The sequence below is a fragment of the Haemaphysalis longicornis genome, unplaced genomic scaffold, assembly GCF_048455015.1.
Source record: "Haemaphysalis longicornis isolate Haplotype H1 unplaced genomic scaffold, Haemaphysalis longicornis Haplotype H1 scaffold_12, whole genome shotgun sequence".
NCBI lineage: Eukaryota > Metazoa > Arthropoda > Arachnida > Ixodida > Ixodidae > Haemaphysalis > Haemaphysalis longicornis.
The window spans coordinates 81,437,170-81,457,145 of record NW_027526225.1 but is presented as its reverse complement, the minus strand read 5'-3'; the positions used below and the strand labels follow the sequence as shown (position 1 = coordinate 81,457,145).

The 19,976-nt window shown below is 49.6% G+C and overlaps 1 protein-coding gene and 1 non-coding gene across 4 annotated transcripts in view; both read left to right on the top strand.

Annotated features, from left to right (window-relative positions):
• The window catches only part of LOC144162860 (uncharacterized), a 299,979-nt gene that overhangs the window by 23,440 nt on the left and 256,563 nt on the right, over positions 1–19,976 (top strand). The window lies entirely within an intron of this gene.
• Trnat-cgu (transfer RNA threonine (anticodon CGU)) lies at positions 818–890 on the top strand. The gene has a single exon. It is a non-coding gene; the product is annotated as a tRNA-Thr (tRNA).

Sequence of the window (19,976 nt, the reverse complement as noted above, 5' to 3'; positions counted from 1 at the left end):
GCGGAAGCGAATATCTGCAGCTTTTCTCTTTTCTTTTTTTTACAAACTTCTACCTCTACGAACACAAAGAATGTCTACACAGTCTATTGTGCTGGCAGACGTGTTTGAATGTTACTCTGAAAAGGGCGGAATTGATGACGGTGAACGGCAAGTGTTGTACAGTAAACATGTGATGGCTTTCAGCGCAGTTCTGATTGTCCCCCGCGTTTCGCAAGAGTCGTTTAAACGTCCAACCCGCTCCGTGGAGCAGCAGATTCGGCTGGCACGCACATTCGTGCGTGTGCGGCGCACACGCGCCTAATAGCGACCCTAAAACCCGCTTTTTGGGGGGCCACCCCTTGGACGCAAAGAAAACATTCTACGAACAGGCTCTTCCGTGGCTGATCGTTGCGAGCCCTTCCTGAGTCGCCGCGTGAGAATCTTCGTCCGCCGTGATTGCCCCGAGTGCTGCGTCATGATCGATTGACTTCTTATCGGGCCGACCTTCGCGCGGGGCCGCCACCACGTCCACGCCGCCGTCGTCGGTGGTGATTTCCTCTTGCGCAAGTGAAGCCAGTTGGTCGAGCCGCGGCAGCTTTGTCTGGCCGCCTAACTGGCGCTGACGGGGATGTGTCGGCGTGGTGCCATTGCCACCACTGCTGCCAGTATTGCGTCACGGTAGGTCGATTATAATGGGCGACCGATCGCTGATAATCGGCGTGTATAGCCTGTTCTGCGTCCATTGCGGGACGAAGGCCTCTCCCAACGCAGGAGGCATTGTAGGCATTGCAGGAGGTATTGTAACACGGATACCCGAGAAAGTGGAGGGGAAACAGCCCCGCGGGTAGCGTAGTGGTCATCGCACCAGACGCGTATTCTGGAGGTCGTGGGTTCGGATCCCACCCGGCGGGCATTTTCTTTCTTTCTTTCTTTCTTTCTTTCTTTCTTTCTTTCTTTCTTTCAAAATGCATTTGTTTCAATGACTTACCGCACTCTCCCCTTTTCTTTCCGAGGCATTCTTGACTGCCAACACTTGTTTCTGTATTAATTCAACGAGGCCCTCATTTCCCATTCTGATTTGCTATATACATACATACATGCATGCATACATACATACATACATGCATGCATGCATGCATGCATGCATGCATACATACATACATACATACATACATACATACATACATACATACATACATACATACATACATACATACATACATACATAGGCACAAACACCATAGGCCAGTTATATTACACAAATTGCTCCAATTATAAGCTATCGTAATTCCCCATATAGTAGGGTTAGCTGAGGTTTGTAATACCTATAGGTAGCGGTGGTTTTTAGCTTGTCTCAAGTTTTAGAAAGCTGTCTGTAAGACGGATTTACTTTTTTTGTTTTGCCGCCATCGTTCTAAGAGCCACGGTTTTTCCCCCGCACAGCGTCAAAGCAGTGCAAAGCAGTTACCACCGCTTTGCGCGTGAAGCGGTGACCGTACGCATGCCGATTGCGTATACGCGTTCACTGTCGGCGTCCGTCCAACTGCGGCAGTGACGTCATCTCGAGTGTACGCAACCTTTCTTCTTCTGTCTGGCAGCCCGGGCGATGTTCGTGACTTCCCGCTGAATTTGTCGGGGAGAGGTGCGCACGTGCTGGCGTTTTGATTGCTCATTGCAATGCCTTGCGCCGTCTCTGCGTTATGCCATTGCGTAAACCGCGACTACCTCTTAGTTATCTTCGCGAGGTTCTTTCCTCCGGGCTTCTCCGCAGCGCTGAGGATCTGACCCCAGGGATCTTCAACCGACACTCAGCTTAAATACAAAACTGTACATTTACTAACACGAAAGTGTTTTATGCGGGGTACACAAACCTCACCGACGTCATATCCGTCACGGAAACGACATCGCCAGAAAAAGATCACTCTGGCCGCAACGGGAGGTGTGTAACGCTATGCCGACTGGGCCATGCATGGTGCGTTCCAATCTACCCTTTAGACGTCTTCGTTGCCGTCTTCGTGAACAGTAAAGGTACGTCGTCACGGGTACGTCGTCTGCTGCCGCCACTTCCGGTTCGAGATCTCTCCTGCCCACCCGTACGCCGGCGGCTTTCACGCGCGTGTGCGCGTGTTGTTTATTTGTCACAGGGTGCTTACCTTTCAGAGAAACCTTAGAAGGATCAGTCGTTATTTATTGAATGCGCGATGCATAAGCGTTTTTTTTTTTTTCTCGGTGGATCAACAGATAAACAAGAAGCACACGCGTGCGTGGAAGCCGCCGGCGAACAGGAGGCCAAGAGAGCTCTCGAATCGGAAGTGGTGGCCTCCGCTGGAGAAAACAATGTACCCATGAACATTTGCGCTTTTTACCGGACACCTATTCAGTATAAGGGTAGGGTAGCGACAATTTCTTCCAGTCAAAGCGTGGCGTGAAGAGGAATAAGCAGGCGTCTTTATATGTGAGGGCCCCTTCACCCCGAGTTGGCGAAGCGGCGCAGGCTAAAATACCAAAGAAAGTGGAGGGGAGCAGAGCCTCTCCGGTAGCTTAGTTGTTATGGCATCAGAGCGGTATTCCGAATGTCGTGGGTTTGGGCTCCACATGGGGAGTACGTCTTTCTCCACTTTCTATCCTTTAAACATTTCAAATTAAATGGAGCCCCCCACTATACGGTGCGCCTCACAGCCCAGGGGTAGCTTGGGCGCGTAAAGGCGCGAAAATTTGAACTGCAGCGTTAAAATTTTTTGGCGTGCAAGCGTTGTTGGCTGAGCTCCCAAATGTGGCTGTAACAAATGGAAGTTTCTCGCACCTCAAAACCCCGTTGGAAAGCGCCTTTTAAATCGAAGCTTTAGCGTCCTCACTGATGCCGTTGTACGCCATTACGCCCTGCAGGAAAGCCAACTTTCTCTTACGATGATGATGAATTATCATGGGTGAAGTGAGAAGAAAAAAATTACACCATCTTCCCACGTGGGAACCCTGAGGGGATGCAAAACCGTGAAGTAGTAGCGTCTTAATGTAAAGACACGTGTAGCAGTGTATTAAAGGTCTTCTTTATTTATCGAGTGGTGGCGAACGTTTTGCGGCTTCTTGTTCTCGAAGCGAGGAATCCGCTGTTCGACGCTGACGTTTCGAAGCGTTGTCACGTTGCCGAACGCCATCTGGATCAGCTACTCGCCGCTGGCGCTCCAAAGCGGCTTCTCGTTCTCGAAGCGAGGAATCCGCTGCTCGACGCTGCCGTTTACGTTCGGCGTCGCGAGCTCTCCTCTGTGCAGCCTTGTCTTCAGAGGCACGAGACGAGCCGAGCGGCGAGGAGGAGAGTGGCGTTATCACAGCTGGCGTGGAGAGGGGGACGACGAGGAGAGGTGCGGACGCCGGACGACGGAGGGTCGACTAAGAGATGCTTTGCATCTAAAAACGCTTCCGTGGCCGTAATCGAACCTAGCTCCCTCGCGTAATGAAGCCGGCATCTATCCGATTGCTCCATTTCGACACGGTCGAAGCGAAAGCCAAGCAGCAGGTACCGATTCGCGCCGTACACCCCAAACCCAAACGTTAGTCTACGAAGTTCACACCCGAGAGTTGGTGTGGGTATTCTGGAAAAGCGGTGCGTACCTCCAGAGGAGCGCCAACTCGCAGTGTGGGATGGGCCAACCAAGGAATACATCACGAGAAAGCTTTGCGTTCAACCATCGTCGTCGTTAGACGGAGGGGTGCAAGATTTTTAGTCAAACCTACCGTATTGACAGGAAGCAGTGAGATTGAAGCCACGCCATGTTTTACGCACCTGTAAAATGCTGCGACCAGGCAGGGATATTGATGGTGGATATTCCAGGAGGCTGTCGTCCTGGGGGTACACCCGTGTCTTTTAGGGGCTAAGCCCCTTATGGGCTGGGCTGTTGGCGTCTCCTGTCGTCTTCGCAATCGTCGTCTCATGTAATGACGGTACTAAAACACCGGAAAACTCGCTTACGCCTCGCGCTAGAACGTAACGTGTACTAAAAAAAAAAAAAAAAAACACCGGGACACTCGTTTACGCCTTGCGCCAGAACTGTTCATGCTTCAAAGACAAGAGACTTTTACAGCAAAGCTGTATACACCTGTACCCCCCAACGGTTTGATCTCCGTTGGCAAAAACGCCAAGGCGCGAAGAATACACTTATACACTGCATGCTTTACCCCTCCCCAGGTTTCAAGTTAGTATAGATAGCCCGGGGATATTTTTATATCGCCCATTCCTTTCTGTGCCTTTTTCACTCAGAGTGAGAGAGGAAGCTTCCAAGCTGTCTTTCACATTTTAAAACACTTTCAGAACATCTACCTTTGATTTTTTGTTCTATGCGCGGCAGTTAAGGCCAGCTCCGACCCAGGGGTCCAGAAGGACGTGACCCTTGAGGCCCGGAGAGGAGCGAAGGACAGTGGAGCCTCGACGAAAGGTCCCACCGACTGTTTCAGCTTAACTCCTTCGGAATCCTCAATAAACGTTTCTCTGTGTCGTGGTATCCCGGCTGGATGCAACCGCTGCCCAGCAAAAAAGGCGGCCCGTGCGGCGAGCCCCGTGGCCACTCGTGCGTGTCGTTAAGCCTGGCCCGAAGCGCCTGGAAAATTAGACCTCCGACCGGTTTCCCACCCGGGGGCGGCCATTAGCCCCGCTCGATTGTTCTGCCCCTTCTTCTGTCTCGAGGCAGAGACAGTGACCTGGACTGCGACGACACGGAGGCGAGCTTACAAGCACGAGTGCCCTAGCCCCCCCCTACACACACACACAAAGTGGTTTACTAAGCCTTGCGCCTTGGCTGTGCTATAATGGCGGTCGCTGGTCCAATCCCAGACTGAATATTTAGGCGGCCGAAAAGAACAAACGCTGAGAATGTTCGAGAAAAACTTTATTCATGCGTTAGCGTTCTTTAGGCCCCAAGGACGCGGATTCGATCCGAGCCGTGGTGGTTCCTTTTTTGGTGGAGGCGAAAAGCGAAAACGCCCCCCGTGTGTCGAGATCGAAAAACTAAAAAAAAAAAAAAAAAAGAAATTACGGAGAATGGCGAACCGTGTAACGCCCTTCATTTCCACAATAATGCAGGTTTTTAATAAGAGGTCCTAGGGCGTAGTGCCTCCAAGGCAAACATACGTAGAGGGGTTTGCGCGGAAATTCCAATTCTAATTTATTTTAACATCATCCGCGATGTTTGGTGGCCTGGATAAAAGCGCCATATTAAGCTTGACTGAATCCGTGCCCCCTACAATGGCATGCAACGAGGGCTGTAAAGTGTACGCGGATAATTCACCAGGCACATGTAATTCTTTTCACAATATTATCAAGACCCGAGAGCATCCTCCTCTTCCTCCTCCTCCTCCTCCTCCTCCTCCTCCTCCTCCTCCTCCTCATCCTCATCCTCATCATCATCATAATAATAATCACCACCACCACCACTTCCGCCGCCGCTGCCGCCTCGAAAAGCGGTGCCGCCGCCCCCAAGTATGGACGCGTAGCGCCATCTTGTGGCAGCCAGGGAAGACGTTTCGCACACCAGACGTTTTAACCACTTCCGGTGCAAGTTCTGCGGTGCCGCCTCCGGCGCCGCAAGCCTACTCAGGTCCACTGCATGGCGAAGGCCTCCACCCGCGCTTCTCCTGCGCTGCCGAGTCCATTCTTGGCCTCCGAATTTTCGGAAGTTCGTCTCTCCATCGAGTTAATGGCCTTCCCCTTCTTCTAGAACCGTCTCTCACTACCCATTCTTTTGCCATCGTTCTCCACCTGTTGTCGGTTCGTCGTACTACATGACCAGGCCAAGTCCATTTCTTTTTCTTAATTTCAACTGATATCTCCCGCTCGAGTTTGCTCCATAATCCGGGTTGCTCGTTTCCTATGCATTCCCTAAGCTTTGTGCTCGTCCCTAAGCATAACAGTAACAACACATTCTGATTTGTCGAGAGTAAAACTTGTAATACTCAGAGGGTGTGAAAAAGTTGTGCCTATATGGAAAATGCTTTGAAGTTTATATGAAGTGTGGGCTCGTCAAGCTTGATTACCTGATTGATTGCAGGGTTTAACGCGCCGACGCAACGCAGGCGATGAGGCGCGCCGTAGTGGAGGGCTCCGGATTAATTTTGACCACCTGGGGATCTTTAACGTGCGCCGAAATCTCGAACACACGGGCGTTTTTGCTTTTCGCCTCCATCAGAAAAGCGGCCGCCGCGGCCGGGAATCGAACCCGCGACCTCGTGCTCAGTAGCGCAACGCCTTAGCCACTGAGCCACCGCGGCGGGTAAGCTTGATTACCTCATCATAGTGCATATTGCCGGTGCAAAAACCCCCGAATGTCTCCGTCTCGCGAGAAAAGGATCTGATTTATAAGGTGTCTTTGGCTCTTCCGTATTTAATCGCATTTTTGGGGGAATAAAGTAAATCCGGTGACACTTCTTGGTGTACGTTTAAAGCTTAATTACTATTCTTGCACGAAAACTGTCATTACACAAGAAACCGGTCCCCGACGTCTTTAACCAAGATCAAAGGGCGAAATTCTCAGGAAATTGGATCAAATTCGGCGCTGTGGTTCGCTCAAGAGTTCCAAATTAACGCGTTTTGTCAGTCAGCACAAGCAAACGCCGTGAACAACAAAAAAAGACATCTGCGGTATTATTTCTCCCCCGGTACCGCACTGCTCGTTCATTGTTGAAATAGTAAAAAGAGCAGGAATTTTTTACAAAAAAAAAAAAAAAACGAATATCTCACGCTGCTGCATATTTCTCAGATCTGTAAGCTCGTTTTGTGTGTGTGTGTGTGTGTGTGTGTGTGTGTGTGTGTGTGTGTGTGTGTGTGTGTGTGTGTTTTCTGCCAGGTTCTCTCTCTTTCACTTTTTGTTCAGAGCTTTCTTTTATGTTAATCGGCTCGCGGAGTTACGGAAATTCTCGGAAACTGGCACGCGTTTTTCCTGCCGGGAAAATAACGTGAGAAGGCCGTCAGTCACGCCGCTTTAACGAGTGCGACCCCGTCGAAACGATCGCGATTTGTTCGCGTTCAGCCAACGCCCGCTAGGTAAAAAAAGCCTCGAGAATCCCCTTTCGTCAGAGGTGTTGGATGAGTGATAAATTTCGTGCTTGTATTACTGCTCAAGCCAAAGAGAGAGAGAGAGAGAGAGAGAAGAAAAAACTGCTGCAGTGAGATAGATGTCATTGTAAACTGGGGAAGGCTACAAGCGCGGGAATTTTGCAATGCGGGGGGCATTCCACTTCTCTAGAAGGCGTTTGTTAACCCTCACTACCGGGATTTCCTCACGCTTTTTGTGATTGGAGTGAAAGGAAAAACAAAAACAAAACAAAAAGCATAACGGGAGGAAACTGAGATACGCAGTGAATAGATAAACGAATAAAAACAAGCGGAGCTAATCACGGCCAAGGAGGTTAAAAAAAAATTTTTGTTAACCTCCTTGATCACGGCGGATCGTGAAACGCCACTTGCGCAGCTGATTGCAGAGTTTAAACAGGCGCGAGCTAAAATAAAATGCGTTTTTAAAGGCCTCACCTCAATAAATTCGCCGGCAGTCCTTAAGTGGTGCATTTAAAATGGGATTTTTGTTTTTCAAGTTGCATTTTTAAAACTTGGCAGACACCTGCGCAAGTTCCGTTTTACGGTCCGCCGTAATTGCTCCCGACGCTCCTGAGACGTGACTTAAAAACTTCCTCCGCGTTCTTACAACGGTGGATGGTAAGGTAGTTGTGTGAACTGTTCACCGTAGTACTTCCGTGGCGCTATTCTAATATTGGGTCGTGCGACCCGTGTGGGGCTGATAACGATAAAACTACGTAAAAAAATAAATATTAATTTACGGTAACGGTAAGGAAAATTTAAAGTGATGCTTTACAGTAGTTATAGTACAAATTTATATAGAATAAAACAGAAGCTGCCTCCTCGATGTATAACCGCGCGGTCTTTATTGGGCTACTTAAGCACGAAATTTCGGTCCGTCCGTCCGTCCGTCCGTCCTTCCGCCCGTCCCTCGATTCGGCCGTCCTGTCAAAAGTGACAATAATTGTTTAAATAGACGGTTATATGGGCAAAACATTTCCAATCCACTGAATCTAGCAGCATTCTTCGTATCTGTGAAGTGTTCGCCAAAAAGAAAACATTACACATATTTGAAGCGAAACATAAATACATAACTGACACTTGCGCGTGTTATTTTAAATTAAAACATACGTGGGCGTAATTTTTGCGATAAAAAACACGAAATGAACGCTTTAAAAAGAATATTTGAACCACAAAATACAAAAAAGGGCTTGAGCTCGAAGCCCAGACAGTAAGAAAAAGTCCCAAAAGATGGGCCGCCAGGGGTGTGAAAGCGGGAAAATTGAATTGTATTCAGCAAACCTCTATTGCGTTTACCATGGGAGGGGAGGAAATTGCGTAGAGGGAGAAAATTGCGTGGAAGAGGGTGCAGAAGACGACATTTCAGCGAAGCAAGCACATGCGCGGCCAATTTGTTGAAGTCGTGTTGTTGGGAATTTCATTAGGTACATAAAGCGCCGGCTGAGTGTCTTCAGTAACAAACAAACAGACAGACAGACAGACAGACAGACAGACAGACAGACAGACAGACAGACAGACAGACAGACAGACAGACAGACAGACAAACAAATAAATAAGCAAATAAATAAATAAATAAAAGAGTGAACACTGTTCGGCTTTAAAAAATCTGGTTTGATGTTGTTTTCTGATCCAAGTTCCGAACGTGGTTTTAAACCAGAAACCAGGAGCCTCTTCGCCTAGACTTGATTAAGTAACTGTCGCCTTGCAAATTAGTATGCGCGTTATCTACATAGATAACGCGCGTCATTTATTTACATAGATAACTGACATACGTCAGTTAAACGGTGGGGACTTCCAATATATTTTCACCCATTGGCATGTTTTCATCGAACCATATATGCCAGAGTCCTGGGTCGGTGTTACATTTAGGTTGTTCTCGACAAGCGTCTGCATGGCGGTGGAGAATCGAACTCGCGCACTCAATACCAGCGTCCATATAAGGTCCACCCAGAAACACGTGGTGTTCAATATCCTCAGAAGAACATAAGCACCATCGTTGCTCGAGTCCTTAATAAAGCCGAGCTCTAAATCTTCTGCATACATTGGATTAACGAGTTGTTTGTTGGCATACATCATAGAGAAGTTATAATGGGCATTATAATACGCATTACACAGAAGTTAAAATACGCATTATGCACTCGGCACGATAAGATTCACGACATATACAAAAAAAACGACTGAAGCAAAAGCCGCTGCTCTTTTGTTTCCACTTCCTAAGCCCGGTCGTCCCATATTTTCTGCGAATTTCTCTAAAACGTGTCTTCAGTGGGGTGCTTTTAGCTGAGCGTTTTGGTATCCGGATTGCCAGCTTAGCAGAGCGAATTTCGCGAAACAAACAGCTGCCATATAAGAAGGCTTATAACTGTCTTCCGCTGCATTGCACGCGTTGATTACACCTTCCAAGCCAGTCCGGCTGGCCACGCGCTCTAGCGACCGTCTGGCGTGGATATCTTGTTAAACTGTACACTTAACGTCCACGTGGTCATCTCACCCTATCGTGCCGACTCTTCTCTGAGGTTTCCGATTGCATGGAGAACCTTCTATTCCCGAAGGGGCCTGCGGCAACCCAACGGGAGGTCTTCGCCCACCATTACCTGGGGACGACCGGCCTCACGCAGCGGCTGTAGCACGGAGTGCAGTGCCCGGAGTGCAGGGCCCGAACTGACAGCTTTCTAGGACTGCCAGCCACCGCGGCGGGCCCAAACCACCAGTCCCGAACAAATCATAGCTTACTGACAGCGCGCAAAGGTGACAGCCAAAATTAAAGAAGCCGACAGTCCTGTCGTGGTCCTGTCTCTCTTGCGCCTTGTCAGTAAGATATATGAACCCACTTCCAAGTCTCCCAGTTGTCCGTCCCTTTTCGCCATCAGGAAGCAGCATTCGCTCGTCGGCAAGGCAGCCGGCCCACCCAGACAAAACGGGCGCTTGTGCGCGGGCACTGGCAACCGGGCATTAATACGTTATCAGACCGCCGATCACAGCTCACGGGCGCCGCGCTATCAATTCAAGAAACACGCAGACTAGCTCGTGCCCGTTCGCGTGTCAGTCAGAGTAGGACTGCGCACAGGCGAGGCAGACGAGAAGTCGGGTGGCAAGGCGGACAAGACAGCGACAAGAAGGACTCTCTCTCTCTCTCTCTCTCTCTCTCTCTCTCTCTCTCTCTCTCTCTCTCTCTCTCTCTCTCTCTCTCTCTCTCTCTCTCTCTCTCTCTCTCTCTCTCTCTCTCTCTCTCTCTCTCTCTCTCTCTCTCTCTCCACTTTATCCTATCACTCCCCCTCTACTTCCCTTCCCCTGCACTGGGTTGTATGCAGGTGAGCTCCCTGCCGAGCTCAAAATATCCCCAGTGCATTTCCTTTCCTTTTCCTGCAACGCAAACCACAACCACCAAGTTTCCGATTCTTCAGCAGCACGTGGTCAAACCATCGTCACCACAACTAGAAGGCCTGGAGAATACGTACTCCATCTTATATGCAGCCACTCCATTGGCAATGGACACGCCTATCTGTAATTTATAAGGTGCTGCGCGAACTCTGGTGAACTGCGCTGCTTTGCGTTGAGCTTTGCCGGAACGTGAAATGCCAAGACGCTAACCTGTAGAGCAAGCGTAATATGACGGCCGCACGAGGCTCACGCGATCGGCCATTTCTGGCCGGAGGCGTTAACTCTGCCGGCATCACGCCTCGCGTCTTCCTCCTCGCCGCGACGGGCGACGTACGAGGAAAAGGCGCGTGCAGCCTTCGCCGTCTGTACGCGCGTGTGTAGTACGTGCGCTTCGACGCGTTACCCGCCGAGTTGCCGGTCCATTGTCTTCGACGCGCGCCGCTGGTCGCCGCTAAGGAGCGGACGCCGCAGACGTGCCTCGACGACGAGAGGGACTCCCTTTTCGGATCGGACGACTACCCTGGCCTCTCCTGCATGGAATTCTTTCTCGCATTTCGCCGTGATGGGAAGCCTCTCACACTGCTGCCGTGCTTCTCACTTCGAGCTTGGCACAAATACAGTAAAACCTCACTATAACGAAGTTCCGCGTTAAAGCAAAATCGCTTGATTCTATGCAAAAACTTATACAGTATCGCCCACTTATAGCGAACCCGGTTTTAACGAAGTACCGGCTATAAAGAACAGACCTTCGTTTCCCGCTACCATTTTATGTTCAGATATAGCGAAAAGCGGATATAACGAAGCGATTTTCGTTTCCCGATGTTTGCGTTGTAAGCGGGATGGACTGTGCGTCTCATCACTTGTATGTGATTTTTGAGTGGCTTAGTTATCAGCAGGCCCAATTTTCAAGATCGGCGGAGAGTCCCAGGTAGGTGATCAAGATTTCTCAAAGGCTTGCTGTTGCGCGACCAGCATCGGTCGTGTCTACGTTCGTATCGCCCTCCCTTTGTGGGCGTTCCAAGCGTTTCCTCCGGCTCCTCGGGGCGGATGTGCCGGGGTAAAAGCGAGTTGCAGTCCTCCATTTTGAAATTCGTCTCTTCTGTGTACGTGATGGGGAGACCGTATTGTAGTCTATTCACCAGATTCAAAGTGGAATACGAATTTTTGTCTCACTGTATTCGAAGCCTCTTTACAGACCCAAGAGAAAATAACCCCGTTTAACGAAGTTGCGCATATTGTGAAGTTAGTTTTCAGTCCCCGGGACAGTTTAAGTTATAACGAGGGTGGGGTGTAATAAGTGCACAGCAGGCTCATTTGTTTACACACTTTTATGAGTAAGCGGTGTAATCACAAACTGGCCCGATCGGTTTGCCGTCGTGGACGGTGCTTCCAGAGCAGGGTACCGCGCATGCGCCGGGAGGAGCGTGACGTCGGCGGCGGAAAGCCGGCTCGCGAACCTAGGAGTAGGAGCGCGCCGTGTGCTAAAGGATGGCGTAGCGAGCGCTAGTCCTCGTGTCGGAGCGATGGGCGACCCTGAGTGGCTTAGAAAATTCGGCCACCTCCGCAGTTGAGGTACGAAGACGGAGGAAACAGCGGAGCTGGTGGTCTTCACTAGCTTTAACTTGGCTTCTCTTAGGCCTGCCGTCACTAAATAAGCTACGCTTAAGAGTACCGCCACTTCGTGCACCCGGAAGCGTCTGGTGGCCATTTTGTTTCTGGCTTGCAGTGTTGGTTGCCATCTCTCCCAACGAAACCGCCGCCGGTTGTGACGGGCAGTGTGTGACCGGCCGCTCTAGCGTCCGCACTGCAGAGAGAGAAAGAGAGAGAGAGACGCCCAGAAACAAAATGGCTGCCCCCATAGGTAAACAAATATCACGTGGGGCCGACCGACCAATGAAAATCCTGGCGGCACATAACAATGAGAGAAAAGAGTGCCGATACTCTAAAAGCCTTTATTTAGTGACGCTAGTCTGCCCCTTCCTTAAGATAAAAATGGTTAAAAAGCGAAGCTTTTTTCCGCATGCAAACTGAGGTAAATCCAAGTCCACAATCCAAACTGCCGAAAATCCAAACTTCCAGGTATTCGAAGCCAAAGTCCACTTCAACGCAGCCAAAGCCCAAAGACAACGCCCGCGCTACGAACTTAAAGTAAATGCTGAGCGCCCCGAATGCGATGATAACGCAGTGGGATTTAGACACAGGTTTCATTACGCGAGGGACCGAGGTTCGATTCAAACCACGGGAAGCGTGTTTTCCTTGAGGCGCTCGCTCCCCAGGCCTGCTCGTCGGCTGCTTGCCTCTTCGCCACTTTCCCTCACACTTCTTGGCCTAGCATCCACTTCGCCGAGCGGAATTTCCGGTTAATGATCCGCACGGACAGAAGAAAGCTTCACAGCTCCGCTGTGAAAAGCACAACTAGGGCGTCTCAAAAGATGTATCCTAAAGCAAACGAAAGTGTCTCATGAGCAGAGCACAAGAAACAATAAGAAAATCCAGGTGCTGTCTCATCATAACTCCAAAAACTGTTCTGTGCTGTAGCAACCGCACATACTTGATGCAGATACCGATGACGAATTCCCGCAGCTGCTGGCAGATGTATCGGGCGCGGCAGGCATAGTTTCATACAGTAATATTGTCACCAGAGTCCTTCAATGCCTTTCTGGTGATGAAACTTCGCCGTCACGCTATGGGAGAGGTTCGTACGCTGCCGCGCCGCGGCGCTGGTGTTGATCGGAGGGCAGCTTGGGGCGTGGTCAGAGCGCGTTTGGCAGCGAACGGACCACGGAGTAAGATAAAACAGACGCTCGCCGCCTTATCAGCAGTGCGCTCTCGCTTTACGTGTCGTGGGCCGCTCAAATGGACTTATCATTTTGTGAGTGGCAAAAAAATTTGGTGCGAACGGGCATGCTGCTACTGCGTTCCTGCCTGCCGGTCTGGCTATAGAGCAGCGGCGGCCGCCCAATGCCCTCCGATCTGCGGTTGCGTCCCTCGCGGTATAGCCTTTGTCCCCGTACGAAACTTGGCCGGGAGTTTCATGACCAGAGAAGCATTGAAGGACTCTGTTGTCACGTTGCCAAAGACGACGCAGTTGTCTTCAAGAAAAACAAGTTTGTTGGAGCGAACTTGTGCTCCCTATAACAACTCAAAGAATACCAGGCGGCGATACAGCAATCAACAAAGTGACGTGCGTAAACTGGTGTCGGCGATTCGAATGCCATGGCGTCTGCTCTGCAGGCTTTTCTCTCTTGGCGCGAGTGTTTCTGGAACCGTCGATTTACATCCAGAACATTGTAGATCAAAGAAGATCATTCTAGGCTAGTGACGTTAGGGCGAGACAGTCTGCTTATCTGAATTGGATAGCCCGTGCGGCATAAAAATAAAGAATGGAAGACGCGCTTCGCTTGGGACGCAGATAACACAGCCGGGCATGGCCGGGCAGCAAAAACAAACAATAAACTTATACATGGTTCGCGGTAATATTATTGTATAAAACTCTATGGCGGCAGGTGCAGACCAAGGTTGCATTTGTATAGAACCGAATATCACGGCACGCCGCCCTTGAACACACGTACACTAGCAAAGCGCCGCTGTTTCCTGCTCAGTAAACATGATAATAGGGCAGAAGACCATCCGCTTGTGACTCGTTCATAGTTCTGGCCCGCGTTTTGCTCTTGCTTGAAAAACAGGAGGCAGCCCGTCTTACTTTCTGCTTTTTGAACACTTTGCGGTGGCGGAATTTCAAACACGGACGGGTCCTTCTTAAATCCACGTGCTTTAGTTTCTCCGTGTGCGGAGGCGATGACCCGGAAGAACGTTCGAGCAGCCGTTGGGTCGCGGTTAAGACTATTCGTCGCAAGTAACGCAAAGGTGGATCATCACCCGGCCTCTCCACCAGACGTGGACCCTGCTCATGGTTTTGGTGCGTAAAGTAACGAAGAAGATTTGAGGTAGGTGCGGTGGAGAACGGGGTAGCGTTTTCGTCTTTTGCGCTTCGCCTTTTGGTAACAGGTCTCCGGCGGCCTGCTTTAAAGGGACCCAGAAAAGCTTTGTGAAGGTGGCAATCAAATGCATTCAGGGGGTAGAACACATAACGGGGGATTTTTGAGCCACGTGTGAGCCCCATATGTTGTACGGATAATTTGTAAACAATTTTTGAAGATCGTCTTTCTCAGCCGATGAGCGCGCCGCCGCAGCGAGCCGACCGCGGCTGACGCAACGCCGACCGCGGCTGACGCAACGGCGCATTGGCTTCCGGTTGCTCTTCCTCCTTCCTGCGCGATCCCGAGGCAAAGGCGGGTCTGCAGCGATTGACGCGTGCCTAGGCGCAGGAATGTAGCTAGCGGAGAACGGAAGTCGAGCGTCGCGATGTCACATGGCTATTCCCAGTGTTTCCAGCTGCTTTGAAAGACGCAGAGAGGGAGGAGGAGTCGATCGGCACGGGGGGAGAGGTGCACTTAATTGCTTCGGGCGCAGCTAATACTGAATGTAGATCAATATAATTCCAACGGCATTCCATCGCTATATTGGTACTACGCGACAATAAAGGCCTTTTGTAACTTTTACAAAAGGCTTTTCTGGGTCCCTTTAGTGGCGGTTATGACGACTGTGGGTCTAGCGAAAAACGGGCAGAGTTGCTCGCACCGAAAACACGATAATTACGCAAATCGCGACAACTGTTCGCACGTTGCTTCAGCTTAACGCTGAAGTAACAAGGAAATTTGGGCGAATCGGTAAGCGTGCATGATGATGATGATGATGATAAAATAATTTATTAGGAAGGGAAGGCCCGAAGGCCCGCTGGTGGGGGAAGAGGGGGAACAGGGAGGGAGGTAGACGCCCACTAAGGGCATGATGAAACGAACATTAGAGTGAGGCCTAAGCGCCTGGCGTTAGGCCTGTTACTTGGTTAGGCTAACGCTAATTAGGCCTAAGCGTTAGCTCTGATGGTAGGTGCACAGATACGCTTTCGTCATGCAGCTACGCGCAAGCAGTTTGCAAAGGAGGAAATTTCTGCGACGAAAACGAAGGCACCCAAAGGCTCTGCCGAACCTTCGTGTGGAGGAGACCACAGATCGAAAAAGAAAAGAAAAAAGGAAGCGGAAGGTGATGCTGAAAAATGTTATCAAGGAGTCCATGCTTCCCATCAAAATTCATTGGATGCCTAGGGACATACAAGGGTTGTGACACGGCCAAAAACCAAGGGAGGTGCATGGCGGAATGAATTTCAGTGATACTAAACCGTACCCTATCACTGTGCTTGCTTACGCTGCTGTGTTTATATATGCACGGCACAATGCGCAGGACTCCTAGCTACCCGTAGCGAAAGTGTACTCGGGCCAGTGAAAACGCCCTGCAATCACCGTTGGATTCTGGACAGGGCTATGGCAAAAGGAAACATTTAAAATCGCCTAACTAGGCCCTTAGCCCCAGGCAGCACAAACACACAAACAGCAGTTTGTTACAAAACGCAAATGGCTTAGAAATTGTAATTCAAACCTTATAAAATTCTGTGTACAACTATAGAACAACATCAGGCTAACATATATATACATACATAACACGTACACACACACACACACATACATACATACATACATACATACATACATACATACATACATACATACATACATACATACATACATACATACATACATACATGCATACATGCATACATGCATACATACAGTGAAACCTCGTTAAACCGTACCTGACTGGGACGCTAATGAAGTACGTACTAACCGGCACTACGGTTTATCCGAATACATAAGGTTACAGGGAAACCGGGTCGAGGATTCGGCTAACTACGTATAAAAAGAATTTACGGCTTATGCGGGTACGGTTTAACGAGGTTTGACTGTATATATAATGACGGAAAGCTTTATTAACGTGTGCGCGCATATTTCATTGTAGCCTCTAAGCAGTGGCGCCGCGGCAACAGTAAAAAAAAAACTCTGCAGACATTCAGAGAATTGTCTACTAATGCGTAGCATTCTTATGCCGCCTGTTTTGAGTGAGTTTTTTTTTCAGCCAAATTTTTTTTTTCTAAATCCTGTCCGACCAATTATCTCCAATTACACTATTATAACAATTACAGGCGAAACTTTCGCGAAATCTTCAATATTGCGGAAATGCCATGCGTTATACGTTTTGCCATTTTCCGTAATTTCTTAATATGTTATGTTTAGTTTTTCAAGATTTCGTCCGACCAATTATCTCCATTTACATTGATAGGACGATTACATTTGGAACGTTTCCGAAACTAGCATTATCGTGGAAATGGAGGGCATTACACGGTTCGGCATTTTCCGCAATTACTTTATAGTTTTTTTTTAGGTTTTCAATATTTAGTTAGACTAATTATATACATTTCCGCTATTATAACGATTACATTTGAAACTTTCGCGAAATCTGCATTTTTGTGGAAATTCAGGGTGTTACACGATCCTGGCTGTGGGGGTCTTCGGCAAAGAATGCTACGCAATAAAAATATCAGCGGCCTTGCGTATAACTAGGCGACTGCGACTGTTCACGGCGCAGCGGCAAGCCGCAACTCGAGAGAGCGTTCACATCAAGCGGCCATGTGGTTATTAAGGCCGTAAGCACTATTTGTTGAACCGGGTAAATAATATATGCGTTCGTGTTCGTTAGCATAAGGGAGCGTGCAATTCTCTGCTCCTACGTATAAGAGACCGCCGTACTTCACTTCCAGATCTACGGGGGACAGAAGAAAGAAATCGCGAGGAACGAGAGGGCCCGGCAGAAGGCGGATAAAAGTAAATAAGAGCGGCAACAGAGTAGAGCCTTGCGGGCTCCCTTCGAGCTTACGAGCCGGGCAGCTGGTGCGTACTTTCCTTAGCTCGGTGTGCTTAGACCGGTGTCGTATGTGAACAGCTGCTGGAACTGCCGAATTGAAGACCCACACGTTCCGCGTGTATAGGCACGCGAGCGCACCTCAGCGCTTTCCGCGACGCGGTCGCCGTACGCGCTCGCAACGGGTGCTGTTTACTGCGGCCCTTTGCCCCGATGTTAATGAGACTATAGCGGCGGCAGTGATTGCGTGCGCACTTCTCTCGGCACCCTGCAGGCTCTTTCATTTACGCCTACTGTTAAACTCTTCGCTCTTGACAGCCCTGTCGTGGCGTTGTCGGCGCTCGAGCGCATGTGTAGGTGATACGCGAGCTGGCAAGGGCGGTCGTGCGTCTCTCGTGCCGCGGGAACAGTATACCGGTGTGAGTGAACGTCGCTTTGGTTTCCTGGGCGCAGTTCCGCATGGAGGTTTACTCAAGGAATGAACGGTGAGTATGCTTAGATTATTTCATCTAAAATGGGTTGCTTTTAAACATGCGATGGCGTTTATACAAGGAAAGCGGCGCAGAATCATTGCACGTATACCGTCACTTGAGTCACTTCGATTAGTTGTCGACTCTGCCTCATTCACGCTTTTTTCTATCGCCCACAATCGCGGGCACGTCCTCTTACAACCATCTCAAAGAACTTCACCCCGCATAAACCACAGCCACCCTATAGCACCAATCAACGGCCGCACCTCAGCCATGAACAACTCTTTTTTTTTCCAATGGAAGAACACTATAGAAAAACCTGCCTGATAAGTCACGTGCAGCAACCGTCAAACCTTCCGAAATAAACTGAACAGTCACGTGCCACAATCTGAGTGAATGCAGCAAACATATGCCCGTGTGGATTACTTTTTTGGAGCCCTGTTTCTTGCTTTCATTTGCTGCATTGCTTGCTTCCTTTCTTCTGCTGTTTGTGTTCATGGTTGAACTGCAAATCATACCTTGTACTCCCCGCTTATGTAATGCCTTCGGGCCTTTAAGGCAGGAATAAATGAAATCAAAATGAAGGACCTGCCCCGGTGGCTCAGTGGCTAACGCGTTGTACGTACGGCTGTGCCAAAGGACGCGGTTCTACTCCGCAGGCTCCCGCTTTTTTAATGGAGGCGAAAAGCGAAAACGCCCGTGTGTCGACATTTCGGCGCACGTTAAAAATCCTCCGGTCTAAACTATTCGGCGGGCCTTTGCTACCGTGCATATCCAGGCGTGGCTTCGGCGCGTTAAGGCACACAAATTTGATTTCTTTATCTTACACTCATCGTTTACGGCATGCTCTAAAACAATGGGTTGCGATCACGAATATAGGAGGCTTTCTATAGGTTGTATTCACTGGCGAGGCACGCTTGCAGGCAACCATGTGAGTGCGCCGTCACTGGTTACGTCGAGCTCCGCGGGATGGCAATACGTGTCCGTGCTATTGTGTGTTGGACGTTCCAAACTCTACCCCACCGAGTGCGAAGTAATGCCTCGACTCCAATGTGAGTGCGATTAATAACATCTCTGTTAACAGACTCCACCTTTGAGAATCGGGCTGAAACGAATCAGACGACGCTCGCCGTTTTTTTTTTCTGCGGCGTGTGGGCGCAGTGGCACAAGCCGCGCCATGCCTGTGGCGCTTCGGCCATGTCCGCGGCCGTTTCCAGTGTTGCCAAGCGAAGAAACTGACAGCTAAAATTTTCAGTGAATACCATCTAGAGATTGCCTCTCTCCAAGGCGGGACTAGCGTGTTATGCCTTCGCTACGCCTTCAACGCCACGAGCACAAAATCCTGCTATCCGCGCTTGATCTGGACGGCGCAGCGCCCACGAGGTCCGTGAGTCAGTTGAGAGGATCGATGATCGATGCTAAGGCTAATTGGTTCGTGCGCTCGCCGATGACCTTTCACAGTCACGTGCACACTTTCTCCGTTCTCTGGGAAGGTCGACTCGAAGCCTACCTTGACGAAGGATAACTAAAAGCACACGACAAAATTACCTTATTCGTATTCGTTTCTCTTCTTCTTTGACTTTTGGCTGCGATCTCGTGGAAGCGCCGCGTAGCCAGGCAGAAGGGAGAGAGAGAGTTCGGCGCGTCGACGGCTTCGCGCTGTAATTAACGCCGCGCGCATTAATCATTACTCGTTTTCAATGGCCTCGCCGAAGAAAGGCTCTCGGGGGATCATCCTCGGCGGACGCTGGCCTCGCATATATTGCGATTATTATATCGGCAGAAGTAATTAAGGAACGTCGAGAACGAGCATCGAGGTCATGATGGTAACACTGCAGTGTCGATTAGTCTGCTTGGCGTGGCGCTGTTCATTTTTCGGCAATGGTTTGTTTGGAAAATTGGGAAAGAAGAGCTAATCGCTTTGTTATCGTTGTTTTTCTTCGGAAGGCAATTAAGATCCTGCTTTTTAGCTTATGTTGGTATAGTTTCGTTTGAATACGGGAACAGTGAGGGGAATTTTGAGTATAGTACTGGCACAAACAGGCTGCTGCTGCTGATAATGATGATGACGATGCTGATGAGGACTGATTTTTGATTACCTGAAGCTGGGGAAAACTGAGAGGAAAGGCCGGAGGACCAACAAAATAAGCTCGCTGTTGGCATGGGAATGGCATGCCAAGGTAAGGGACATATAAATGGAATGACAAAAAAAAAAGAATACAGTATTTGCACGATCCTAACGCGCACCATTT